Raw genomic sequence first — 14,579 nt, 5'->3', positions numbered from 1 at the left:
ATTGTCATCAACATATTGAAGCTCTTTAACTGTGCACTGTGTAAAGAAGATCTGTGTGCTCAGATGAATGAACAAGACCAATGGCTATTCAAGGAAGGCCACTACCAGCAACTGCGGCTTTCCATCTTTCCATCTTTGCAACAGGACGTTCCTCCATGCTATTTGGCAACCAAGTGGACTCTCTTGACTAGGAATGGAAAAACCTGTTGATTTTTTGCTTCATTTCACCACATTTCCACATTAACACCCACCTACCGCAAATACACACAAACACACACATTATTTTCATGAACATACATATTTTTAAGCATAACATTTTTTCAGCTTGACCTTGCCGGAACTCAGTTCTGGCACCTCTCAGCAGGGCACCATTGTCATGATAAGAGAACAGGGGAGGTGTTCATGGTGAGTTGTGGCATCTCTTTCTCTAGAAAAATAGCACTGTTTTTAAAGCACATTTCCCCTAATAGACACATTTTTCTATGAATTATTTGGTTGGAAAACTGCAACCAAATAGAGGACTGAGAATTAGCTGCATTTCAGCTAACATGTGGTTTGGGGAATTAGTGTGAACTAAGTAAGTTTTCATTAATATGCACACCAAAGCAAATTTCTCCCTCATCACTACTCTTAACCCATTAAGGAGGCCCTGGCAACAACATTGTTCCATTTTTTATAATAATAATAATAATAATAATAATAATAATAATAATAATAATAATAAATAAATAAATGATGTTTTTGATACCCCACCCTTCCTCTATATAGCTGAACAAAAACAGGAAACTAAAAACATAATTCCATAGAAATAAAATATATCAGTGAAATCACACAATGGCAACAGCAATACAATAAATGGCACTGATAAATACCTATAAAACCACAGCTCGGAAAGAACCCTATTCAATGCAGGTAGGTAGCCGTGTTGGTCTGGGTCGAAGTAAAATAAAAAAATTCCTTCAGTAGCACCTTAAAGACCAACTAAGTTTTTATTTTGGTATGAGCTTTCGTGTGCATGCACACTTCTTCAGATACAGGGACTTCTATTTCACTGTATCTGAAGAAGTGTGCATGCACACGAAAGCTCATACCAAAATAAAAACTTAGTTGGTCTTTAAGGTGCTACTGAAGGAATTTTTTTTATTTTACCTATTCAATGCAGTTTTCAATTCCTTTAGATGTGTCCTTGATTGCACTAAGCAGTAAAGAGCCAAATTATAGATATATTTTCCCCTTTGGCAAATGCCTGGGATTTTCCAGGCATCTGTCAAAAGGAGTTCTACTTTGCATGGTGCTCAACTGACTCCAAAGATGTCCTGAGAGAGCCACCTCCTCCACCCCCAAAGAGAGAGAGAGAGGGAGGGAGGGGGAGAGAGAGAGAGAGACCTTTCACCTGTATGCTCTCTTCCTTCCTTTCAATGCAAACATGCGGACAATCGCTTGCATTCAAATGCCCATATTATTTTCACAAAGCAATGCTCCCCTGAAGCAATTTCTCCAGTGCACTTAGGCGTAGCCCATCTTTCCCTCCAGCAGCAACAGCTTATCAGTCTATTCTTCTTCTCCCATCTCTTTATTCTCCTTGAACAGGCAAGCATTGTGGATCCACAGCCTATAATTGCTGTTTTCAGATGGTTGGTGGCCGGATTGTTTGTCTGTATATATCAGTAGCTTTGTATCATCCCCACCTAAATATGATTAACAAAGATCAGAAAGTGCTTTGTGTTGTGTGAGGCTGCAGTTGAGAAGTACCAGTAGTTCAGTTTCTGGAATTTGCCCTTTTGGTGATGCTTAGTAACACTGATATGAACAATGGTGAAATTGGTTGTTATTAGCTCTATCAGCCCTGAGTGCTCACTGGAAGGACAGATCCTGAAGCTGAGGCTCCAATACTTTGGCCACCTCATGATAAGAGAAGACTCCCTGGAAAAGACCCTGATGTTGGGAAAGATGGAGGGCACAAGGAAGGAGAAGGGGACGACAGAGGACGAGATGGTTGGACAGTGTTCTCGAAGCTACCAACATGAGTTTGACCAAACTGTGGGAGGCAGTGGAAGACAGGAGTGCCTGGAGTGCTCTGGTCCATGGGGTCACGAAGAGTCGGACACAACTAAACGACTAAACAAGAAGCTCTATGTGGGATAGCTCAGTTGGTAGAGCAGGAGACCCTAACTCTCAAGGTCATGGCTTCGAGCCACCCAGATTGGCCATCTACATTGGCCATCGCTATATAAAAAGAGCCTAAAACACCAAATAGAAAGCCTCAGTTATTTTAATGAAAGAGCAAAGAACATCCTTTGAAGAATATCTAAAAAATAATAATGTAATAAGAACTCCACTGGAAAAACTAGACTGACCTTGGTAAATTATTAACTGATACTACAAATATGACAGAGAATATGAATAGAATAAGGGAAAAGGTAACTTAGATAAAAAAAACTGTGCGGAATTACTCATTTAACTGAAAACGATGCAGCAAGTATAATTGGAGGTCAACGGAAAGTGAAAATAGTGTAAATAGTAGAAACTGAAATGAATTGTATGTGTTTGTATTTGTATTAGTGTTTGTGTTTATGTGTGCTTTGTGTTTGTATTTGTGTATTTATGTTTGTTCTTTTTTTGTAAATTTTCATTTTAATCAATAAAAAATAGATTATTATTTTTTAAAAAAAGAAAGAGCAAAGAACATCCATGAGATCTCCAACCAGCTTCCTGGGTCTTTGTCACCTCCTTTCTCCTCCACATCACTTCCCTACCTCCCACAAATGTCATGTCCACTGCTTTACCCCTACCCCCACCCCGGCTACATTTCCCTATGATATTGTCCATGCAGCCTTCTGCACATCCATAATACCATACAGAAGCAAGGAGCTCCATCCAAGGTGCTGCCTGCAGCCTGAATCACAGCTGCATGGAGCAGGTGGCGGCCTCCAGGGCAAATGTGGTTCTCCAGTGTGTCTCTGGTGGGTGTCACATTGCAACATAATTGAATTATGCTTAAGTGGGCCCTGGAAAGAAACCCTCATTATCTAAATAGCATGAGAGACGCTGAAGTAATTGAAATATGAGGGGGAGCTTTGGATAAGGAAGAGAAACGCTTAATGGAAATGGAAAGACTCAAAGGGATGGAGCTGCCTCCCCATCAGAGGGAGCTTGGAAGAGCAGGCAGGCTGTAGGGGGTATCATGCCACTTAATAATAGTAATAATAATAATAATAATAATAATAATAATAATAATTTATTCATACCCCAGCTCATCTGGCTGGGTTTCCCCAGCCACTCTGGGCAGCTCCCAACAGAATATTAAAAGCACAATGAAACATCAAACATTAAAAACTTCCCTAAACAGGGCTGCCTTCAGGTGTCTTCTAAAGCAGACAGTTGTCTGCTTCCTTCACATCTGATGGGAGGGCGTTCCACAGGGTGGGTGCCACTACCGAGAAGATCCTCTGCCTGGTTCCCTGTAACCTTCCTTTCCACAGTGAGAGAACCGCTAGAAGGCCCTCGGAGCTGGACCTCAGTGTCCGGGCTGAATGATGGGGGTGGAGATGCTCCTTCAGGTATACTGGGCTGAGGCCGTTTAGGGCTTTAAAGGTCAGCACCAACACTTGGGTGCTCGGAAACGTACTGGGAGCCAATGTAGGTCTTTCAGGACTGGTGTTATATGGTCTCCATGGCCACTCTCAGTCACCATCCAAATGAGGAAGCAGCTTTGAGGTGGGATGAGCTGCTTGAAACTGCCTTATACTAATTCAACCAAGGCCACTTTCACACCATGCATTTAAAGCATGGTGATACAACAGTCATGGCTTCCCCCAGATAATTCTGGGAGCTGTAGCTTGTTCAGGATGCTGAACATAATTAGGAGACAAAATAAAAAAATTCCTTCAGTAGCACCTTAAAGACCAACTAGGTTTATACTGAAGGAATTTTTTTATTTTGCTTCGACTCAGACCAACACGGCTACCTACCTGTTACTATAATTAGGAGACAGTGGTGTAGAGTGAGTAGGGCAGGGTGGCCATGGCCCCGGGTGCAAAATTCTGAGGGGATGCAACCAGGTGCCCCCCCCCAACAGATGCCAGCTTCCATGGTGATCCCCACCTCAAAGGTGGCAGGGCAGCTGAGGCCCACAGTGAGTGGGTGTGGATGGAGGGAATCTGGTAGGGAGCGACCCCAGAGAGGCCCGACCCAGTGCTCTTCTCCTCGGGTGTCAGGGGGATTCACCTGCCAAGGGTCAGGCTCCTCCCTATGCAGACAGATCGCACAGCACAGCTTGGCTCCAGTGGGGGCCCTTGGGCTGCATTAGCAGCTTGCCTGCCCCGGGCCCTGGCAACCCATGCTACACCACTGTTAGAAGATCCCCGAAATTCTCCCAGAGGTACAGTTCACAGAGGGATTGATAGTTGAACCACACTGGAAATTGCATACCTATCAACTGTCCCAAGTGGGACACCCCAGAATTACAGAAGACGCCCCAACGGCATGTCCCATTTTGGCTCTCTCAAGAGTATAGTCCCCAAAGACGCCCATGTTAGGGGGCCATGCTCCCTAAAATGAGAGTCACCTGGCTCTCCTGAGAGCATGGCCCTGAACGATGCGTGTTTTGGGGGGTTGTGTTCTCATGTAAGTCAGTTGGCTGCTGCGAGAGCGTGCCCCCGAAAGATGTGCATCCTGATAATTTCCTGCAGGATGTTAGAGGGTATGAAATTGTAGCTCAGGTGGGAGAGAGGATACAGGGGTCTCCAAACAATGTTGTGTGAATGGGTGTAGAAACAAACCTTCTGCATAAAGGCTGGATTTAGTTGCTCCACTCTCTTTTCTCTCTGGCTCCACCCAGCCCTGGCATGTGGCTCTCAGATGATTGCCCACAGGAGAATGTGGCTCCTGGGCTGAAAAAAAAAATTCCTCACCCTTGACAGATTAAAAGGTCTCTCAGCTTCCAATTTTAATAAAAGGGACAGCTATGACTCACTTGATGACATGGTTGCGAAGACAATGGAGCTTTCCCCCCTTATAGAGTGTTACATCAGTGATTAGAAATGGATGGTTTCAAGCTTGTGGGTGGCTGTTTATCATATTTTGTTTTTTAAAAAATCACCAACATCTTGGGATTAATCGTCTACACTTCTAATTTAATAATGCTAGAACACGGGGTGTCAGGTGCATATCAAAGCAATTCAGAGCAAACATTAATACCTTGTTAGCAAACAAAGCAGACGACGTGTGTACAGGGTGAAGAGGTGAGACCCAGAATTCTAAAAGGGTATTTCTCATTAAATACTCAAAAGAAAAATTATTTTGATGCTGGAGTCCAACAACTTCTGGTGATCATCATGCTGGCTAGCCTTGCCTGCTGTTGAATTCTTACTCGAATGCATTTTTATTAATTTTTTGCAGGAGAAGGGGAATGGGAAGAATCTAGCACATTATCCAAAGGTATGCTAGCTAGCATCACACTTAGAGCGGACCTACACTCATTGTTTATAACGTTTAAAATGTGTTATTAAAATGTGACACCAGGGGGTGCTGCAGAGCAGCGAGCCACCGGCAAAGGGAAACTGCCATTAAACATTAAAGAACGTTATGCTTTATAACGTTCAGAAGATCACTGTAGATCCAGCCTTAAACTGGTGAGAGCCTAGTTCCAGTCCTTGCTCAGCTAATGACACTATGAAGCTCACTGGGTAACCTTCTTTCAGCTGATTCACCAGCTATGACCCCTCTGGCACAGCGGTGACTTGGCCACAGCATTCCCTGCTCTGGTAACTTTCAGAGTGGATTATTGCAATGTGGTCTGCATGGGGCAGCCCTTGAAGATGACTCAAAAATTTCAACTGGTCTAAAATGCAGCAGCCTGGTTCCTGGCTGCAGTTCCCTTTAGATTTCATATTTTAAAACAGCTGCATTGGCTGCCAGTTCATTTCTGAGCCCAATTCAAGGTGCTCACATTAGTGTTGAATACCCTAAAAAATTTAGGTTCCAAATATCTGAAAGATCGCCTCCTTCAATGCAGGTCCTCCTGGGTGTTAAGATCAGCAGTGGGTCTTTTTGTGGTTCCAAATCCTGCAGAAGTTCAGGGGGTGGCAGCCTGAGAAAAGGCTTTCTCTGGGGCAGCCCCTAAGTTGTGGAATTCCCTCCCCACAGAGGTGCATTTGGTATCTCCACTATACAATTTTTGGTGAATGCACACCCATGCATGCTTTACGTCAGAATCCACCACCTGAATCAGGGTTTTTCTGAGTCTTCCTGTTCCTGTCTGAGACTGATGGTAGAGGACTGAGCAGTTTGCTACAGAACTTTGCAGATCACACGGTGCTGCATTGCAAAAACCGGGGAGCCCGACAAAAATACAGCTGATTGAATTTGGCACAATTTATCACTAAAAATAAATAGATGCAAGGGTGTCACAGCAGATCCTCCAAGTGTCCCTATTTTCCAGGGATGTCTCTGATTTAGAGAAGCCATCCCGGTTTCTGATTTGATCCCAGAATGTCCCAGTTTTCCGTAGGACATCCCTATTTTCATTGGAGAAATGTTGCAAGGTGTGGAGTTATCTGACCCCCCAAGCTGTCTGAAGGCAATTTTGTATAGGGAAGTTTGTTTAATGTTTTATTATGTTTTTTTAATATTTTTTATATGTTGGAAGCAGCACAGAGTGGCTAGGACAACCCAGTCAGATGTGTGGGGTATAAATAGTAAAATTATCATTATGGAATGGGACGTCCCTATTTTTATTGGAGAAATGTTGGACGGTATGCCATAGAAGATTAAAAAATATCTGGAGAGAGAGGAAAAATACTGCCACACACTTCTGCAGAGACAATGATCTAACCATATAATGTCTGTGCAGATGAACTCTTGGAACTCTGATACCCCAAGAGAACCAAATGTGTCAATGGCTCATTGAAAGGTCTACAAGGAAAGAAGGATGATATTCTTACCCCACCTTCATTTCCCTGGGAAGATGATCATTCATTCTTATGGCACCGAGAGCAAAAGAAGCCATTAGCGATCCTCAGACATGGACTGTATAAATGCTGTCATCTGGGGGCAAGGGTATAATGCATTTCATCACAGCTTGCCAATGGACATTCTTGATCTGTCTTAATTCAAAGAGCTTGACCTTGTAAGATTTCTTAATCCTCTTTGTCCCCACCTCTAATAAAACCATAATTGCTAAAGGCTATTGCTTCATTTGCTTTAAGAAAGAAAGAAAGAAAGAAAGAAAGAAAGAAAGAAAGAAAGAAAGAAAGAAAGAAAGAAAGAGCCAAGTATAGTCGTACCTTGGAAGTCGAATGGAATCTGCTCTGAAAGTCCACTTGACTTTCAAAATGTTCGGAACCAAAGTGAGGCTTCTGATTGGCTGCAGGAAGCTCCTGCAGTCAATTGGAAGCTGTGGAAGCCCCGTAGGGCATTCGGGTTCCAAAGAACGTTTGCAAACCAGAACACTCACTTCCGTGTTTGCGGCGTTCGGGAGCCAAGGTAAGACTATAGTAAAAAGCTGCATGAAAGATGGAGCTGGGCTCTATACTCAGATTTTTGGCCAGTTTTCCAGAGCAATATGTAGACTTCAGCCTTCCTCACTTCCCGCAGATCCTGGCCAGTTCCCCACCAAATTGATTTCAAGCTGCCATTCTATGGCATTCTTCACTTGCCCCCATTTTTCTTGCAGAGGTCCACAACTTTAGACCTGCGGGCACCTTTGGGTTTTTGAGCAAGTGCTGTGGGTGCCATGCCCTTCCGCCATGCCACTCCCTGCTCACCAGTTCATCCTACTGAGAAACAGTGTGAAAAATGCCCATGCATGCACACTTTGTTATCCAAAGGATCAGAGTAGGATCCAGTAGAATTATTCTGAGTACTGAAAAGCACATAGAGCTGAAAGAGGAAGTGGGAAAGACTGCCAGTCTAGGAACTTCTTACTTCATCTCTATGTGGTTTTCAAGGCAGGAAAAGGTAACCAACAGTACTTCATGATCAAAGGGGCAGTGAAGGAGGAGGGCAGGGAGGTGGGTTGTGAATGACAGAGGAAGACCGGAAGGGAAACTTTGTTCCCACTAGTGTCATGTTGGAGACCTGTGATGGGCATAATAGTTATGCGTTGCCTCCACTGTCAGGTGAAAATCATAGGATGGGGCAAGTGTATTTGTGGTCGGTTCCTCCTTGTAGGTTTCCTAGAGGCATCCGATTGGCCACTGTGAGAACAGGATGCTGGACTAGATGGGTCATTGGCCTGATCCAGCAGGCTGCCATTTATTTATTTACTTCCCACCCACCAAACTAAAATCTATTCAGGACAACATGCAATCATAAAATTAAGGTGGGTCCTAAAAACATCATGGTTTGGGGGAAGAAAGCGGGCAGCAAGGAAGGAAAGACTGTGAAATTCCTGAGAATCACTCAGCAAGGAAAGTATGTTCCCCCCACCCGCATCAGAAGTGTTTTTCAACCTAGATTCCTGTTCGGTGAGAAATTAGTTGTTAAAGAGAGGCAGGACACAACTGGAGGAGGGAAAGTGAAGCTTGTAATTAAAGCTGATGGGAAGTAAAACTCAGAAGGTTTATTTATATCCTAATGGGATTTGGGGTGTGTGTGTGCTGAAAATGAACTCCATCAGGTATTGGGAGGAGAAAACTGTAGGAGTGCTTCTGCATTCGAACAAAAAAAGGCACAGGAAATCTAACAGTATAAGTTTACTTTCAGTCCTTGTTGCCTTTGCCTCTTTCTTTCTTTCTTTCTTTCTTTCTTTCTTTCTTTCTTTCTTTCTTTCTTTCTTTCTTTCTTTCTTTCATCCTTTCCTCTTTATTGCTTCTTTCTCGTTGCTCCACCTGGGCAGGGAATAGGAATGAACAGATTTGTCAATTTCAGTTTCTCTCCCTTTCTCTGCTTTTCCAGCCTTAAGTTCTGTTCATCGGATTTCTGCATCCATTTGCAAATGTTTCTAAAATTATTCTGCTAGGAAACCTGTACACATTTCTGTGTATGTTTCTCCCAAGGGATGCCGTTTGTATCCCATTTTGTCTGGTGCTTCAGGCCACATACAGGTTCAAGAAGTGCAAACCAGGTTGTTTTTCATGAAAATGCAAACCAAAAAATGATTAATCCTAACTCAACTGTAGTGCATGGAGTTAGGACATGGGTAGGCAAATTAAGGCCCTGGGGCCGGATCCGGCCCAATCACCTTCTCAATCTGGCCCACGGACAGTCTTGGAATCAGCATGTTTTCACATGAGTAGAATGTGCCCTTTTATTTAAAATGCATCTCTGGGTTATTTGTGGGGCAAAGGAATTCATTCATCCCCTACAAAAAAAATATATAGTCCGTCCCTGCACAAGGTCTGAGGGACAGTGGACCAGCCCCCTGCTGAAAACATTTGCCTACCCATGAGTTAGGAGATTGACTGCTAACGTCTTTGTCAGCAAACTCTCTCTCTCCCCCACCCACCCCACCCACCTTCTTGAAGTACTTCACAAATAAATAGGGCAATTTGTGTGTCTGTTGTACTTCTTCCCAAGGTGGTATCTCTGAGCGTCTTCCAAACAATAGAGGAGTGACATTTTTACCAACCCACGGTTCATTCATGAGCTAAGTGACAAAGCTATACTGTAGGTGTTTGCTTTGGATTTTAAAACATGCTGACAGATGTAGTTTTAGGGGAAGGTAACGAATGAGTGCCACAGGGTGCTTGGGAACAGGAGAAACTAAATTCAAAAACGTTTTGAAGTTCTTTTTCAATAAAGCAGGGTGAGATCCAGTCAAAATTTATTGGAGCCTTTTATGTAATTTCTCTGCTTAGGTGGTGGCCACCTCATGAGAAGAGAAGACTCCCTGGAAAAGACCCTGATGTTGGGAAAGATTGAGGGCACTAGGAGAAGAGGAAGACAGAGGACGAGATGGTTGGACAGTGTTCTCGAAGCTATGAACATGAGTTTGACCAAACTGCGGGAGGCAGTGGAAGACAGGAGTGCCTGGCGTGCTATGGTCCATGGGGTCACGAAGAGTCGGACACAACTAAACAACTAAACAACAACAACAGGTGGTGGAGATGAAGCACTAAGGTCAATTATTTTTGCAGCCCTGAAGTCAAAGCCATCCCTGGACATCTGGAAGAAGCAATGGTTGCAGCAACAAGCTATTGCAAAGTATCCACCTAACACAACTAGTGGCTGACCTGGATGTTATGAGGGTGTGCATCAGCCCTGTGTGTGCCCAAATTGCGAGCTGAATTGGGGTGATTTGGGGAAGGTCTTTGTAAATTAGATTAGCAACTTGCCTTGACTTAGAATGGAAGCTCACAGAGCTTCTGAGTTACTTTGTGGCCTCACCTGTCCAAAAAACACCCAACCTATTTTTTTTTTCTTTTGAGAAACAAAAGAAACACTGAGAACTCTAGCAGGTCAGGGGGGAAGTTGGGGGTTGGAGAGGTGGAAGTTATAGCCATAGTTCCATAATACAGCAGGTAAAGTTAAAGGTAAAGGTACCCCTGACTGTTAGGTCCAGTCACGGATGACTCTGGGGTTGCGGCGCTCATCTCGCTCTATAGGCCGAGGGAGCCGGCATTTGTCCGCAGACAGCTTCCAGGTCGTGTGGGCAGCATGACTAAGCCACTTCTGGCGAACCAGAGCAGCACACGGAAATGCCGTTTACCTTCCTGCCAGAGCAGTACCTATTTATCCACTTGCACTTTGACGTGCTTTCGAACTGCTAGGTGGGCAGAAGCTGGGACCGAACAACGGGAGCTCACCCCATCGCTGGGATTCGAACAGCCAACCTTTCTGATCGGCAAACCCTAGGCTCTGTGGTTTAGACCACAGCGCCACCCACAGGTAGCACTATGTCAAAAAGGACCTTTATGACAGAAGTGCTAGCTTTATAACCAGGAAAACTAATGCAATAAATTGCATGTCCGAATGCAGCCTAGATCAGGGATGGGGAATCTGTGGCCTTGGACTACAACACCCAGCCACTGGCCTTGGTGGCTGGAGCTGATGGGAGTTGGCATCCAGCAGCATTTGGGGTGGGGAAACAGGTTCCCCTTGCCAACCCTGAACTAATTACGAAGCACAAATAAAAGAAAGAAATACACATTAAAATAAAATAAAATTCATAAGGATAATCTGAACAAAAACCAAATTTTTCCCACATCTCAAAAACAGGCTTCATTTCAGATTTTGCAGTGGGGATCTGAAATACTGTATTTGACTCCTCCTGCTGCTGCCCTCTCCATGCCCCTTGCCTTTGTCATTACTGCAGGAATCAAAGTGCTCCCTGAGTGGATGAATGAAGAGGCACTTAGATTTTGAGGAGATCAGCAGAAATCTAAAGCAGTGGGTATTTTGAGATAAGTAGGTGCTGCAAGAGTTAAATGAAGTTCACTGTGTTTCACGTTTCAATCTCCCGTGGTCTCATATTATCGTTTGCAGCAAGTATATGTTATAATTCCACACAGTTTCAGGAGCGGCTTCTTCATGCAGCTTGGTAAACTGGTGTGGAAGAAACACAAGCTTGAAACCCAGGTAGTCCAAGCTCACGTTGTTAAGATGCAGGAAAGATTCCTATGTACCTCTCTGTAGAGAAACCATATGCTGAAAACTGACTCTTAACCTGTTCAGTGCAAAGCTTTCACCTTCTAGCTTTTAATGAGGCCTAGAGAACTTGAGGTTCTCAGAATTCTAAGCCCATGTTTACATGGGAGATTATTCTGTCTTCCTAATATTTCCTTACCCGGTAATTTCCACACTTTATTTCATCTTCCGCACAACAGAAAAGACCAGCATAATATAGTGAATATTTAGCACTCATTTCCATTTCATTTGCTTCCAGAAATAGTCCATTGTCAGCCTCCCACCCCGATTGGGGGAGTTTTGCGCTGTCATTTCCCCGCCATTTTCATGGATCGTGTCATATGGTGAAATTTGGGGTGGAATTCTGACATACAGTTCTACCTTAGGCAGCCCATAGACCAGATCTTGAACGCTCAGGGCCAGCTCTAGGGGTAGGCTGGTTGGCGCAGGACGCCAGGGCGCTGGGCCGGCAGGGGGCTGGCGCGCAGCAAAGCCGTGTGGAAGCCATGCTGCGCGCTGCGCCCGCCCACTAGGGCGGGGGCGCCAGAGCAATCTCCGCACCATGGCGCCATGGTGCGTGACATGCTTGAGACGGCCCTGTGAACGCACATTGTAAATAATACCTGATTTCCACTTTTATCATCAAATATAGCATCAACAACATCTACAACATGGATTTGTCAGGACTTGGGAGCAGCTGGGGATTCAAAGCAGGGTGTAATACGCAGGTCTTGCTTCTGGTCTTTAGCCTCTTGGGGCAAACCACTCAGACTTCAAACAGTTGTGCTATTCTCCCAGATTCCCCTGTAGCTTTTCACACAGAGGCAATTCATTGGTTCTCTCTGGCTTGGCCAGGCCATAAATACATCCAGGTGATGTATTTGCCTGGAAGACTGCCCAGATTCTGACCTACTCTGACCAGGTACCTTTCAAACACCCTCAGTTCTTAGACGGACTCTCTGCGGTCATACAGATCTGGCCTGGCCCGGCCCAGAGTACTATATTCTCAATGGAGCCTTTTCCTTTCATATATAGAAATGATAACCCCATGACTATGTATTTTGAAATGAAATAGGTAATAATTTCCATTTCTTCTTCAATCATTCTACCATTGACTCCAAGATTTATTTATTTATTTTTGCTTCCGAAACATCTGTGTCAACATCTGTTGAGTTACTCTGGGGTCTATTCCCATCCCAAATCCTCAATTTAAAAGAGAAGCATTAGCACATCTCACATGTTGTTTCACCCCCTCCACCCCCACCCCCACCCCCACCTGAACTTCATCCTCTTGGGCTGTTTCTTCTCACCATTATGTTGTATCGTAGTCATCCAACTGACTGAATGGGAGTCTAGGAGAAAACAGATACATGTCCTTGGGGGGGGGGGAATCAAAGCAAAAAATGACATTTTGGGCTTGAGGTTTCTCAATAACAGCACCATAGTTTAATTAGAGATATCAAGTGAAGACTGAACTACTTTCCCCATCCAACTTTCTGCTTCCTCTTTGGACACAGTATGTCTCTCCTGATAGGAGAATGACCATATAAGGCTGTGTTCGCATGACAGTTCATTCTGTTTCCCCGATGTTTCCCTAACTGTTAATTTCCATATTACAATTGAGGTTTTACATGCTGCAAAAGCAACTTCTGGAAATGTAGCAGAATACAGTGAAAGTTTAGAGATCACTTCCATGTTAATGGGTTCCAGAAAGGAATGAATGAATTTATTAATACGGTCGCAGACCAGCATCAACACGCACAATATCACAGATCATAAAACATATCAAAAATACAAAGGACAGGTTCCAGAAATAATCCTTTTGCAACCCCATTAATCCCAGAAAATCACAGAAGCAAAATGTTAAAATTTGAACTGTATACCAGCATACAGTACTTTCTTGTTGTTTTCGTGGGTGAATCATGGAAAAACAAAAGCATGCATGCTCATCGGGGAGTAAGGACATTGTCCAGTGACATTCACTGGTGTGAATGAAATTTTGTGCGGCATATTGGTCAAAAAGCCAGTTATGTAACTCAGCAGGTACTACAATGTGAAAGGAATGTTAGAAAATGGGATAGGAAGAGCTAGCATTAAATCAGTGTCAGAGGCAAGTCAGCAGTAAATCACACCATGAAAGTTTGAATTAACTCTTTATAAGCAAAAACAAAATTGACATAGGCATGTTAGGACTAATGAGCACAGCAACTCCTCTCTGGTAGGTCTTGCTCCGAAGAAGAAGAAGAAGAAGAAGAAGAAGAAGAAGAAGAAGAAGAAGAAGAAGAAGAAGAAGAAGAAGAGGAAGAGGAAGAGGAGGAGGAGTTTGGATTTGCTATCCTGCTTTATCACTACCCTAAGGAGTCTCGTGGGACACGGGTGGTGCTGTGAGTTAAACCACAGAGCCTAGGGCTTGCCGATCAGAAGGTCGGCAATTTAAATCCCCGTGACAGGATGAGCTCCCGTTGCTCGGTCCCTGCTCCTGCCAACCTAGCAGTTCAAAAGCACGTCAAAGTGCAAGTAGATAAATAGGTACCGCTCCTGCGGGAAGGTAAATGGTGTTTCCATGTGCTGCTCTGGTTTGCCAGAAGCGGCTTAGTTATGCTGGCCACATGACCCAGAAGCTGGACACCGGCTCCTTCGGTCAGTAAAGCGAGATGAGCTCCACAACCCCAGAGTCATCCGTGACTGGACCTAATGGTCAGGGGTCCCTTTACCTTTACCTTTAAGGAGTCTCAAAGAAGCTAACATTCTCCTTTCCCTTCCTTCCCCACAACAAACACTCTGTGAGGTGAGTGAGGCTGAGAGACTTCAAAGAAGCGTGACTAGCCCAAGGTCACCCAGTAGCTGCATGTGGAGGAGCGGAGACGCGAACCCAGTCCTGCAGAGCACTTGCAGAGATTGAAGCTCCCTACCTCCCCACAACTGCCTAAGTCCCCTCCCCTCCAGGGTTTTTTCCCAAGCAATTGGAGGCTGTGCCCATGCATCGCCAATCCTTCCTCTGCCCTTTTCAA

This window comes from Zootoca vivipara, chromosome 9, assembly GCF_963506605.1.
Source record: "Zootoca vivipara chromosome 9, rZooViv1.1, whole genome shotgun sequence".
Classification (NCBI taxonomy): domain Eukaryota; kingdom Metazoa; phylum Chordata; class Lepidosauria; order Squamata; family Lacertidae; genus Zootoca; species Zootoca vivipara.
The sequence above is the reverse complement of the archived record's forward strand: the minus strand, read 5'-3'. Positions refer to the sequence as shown.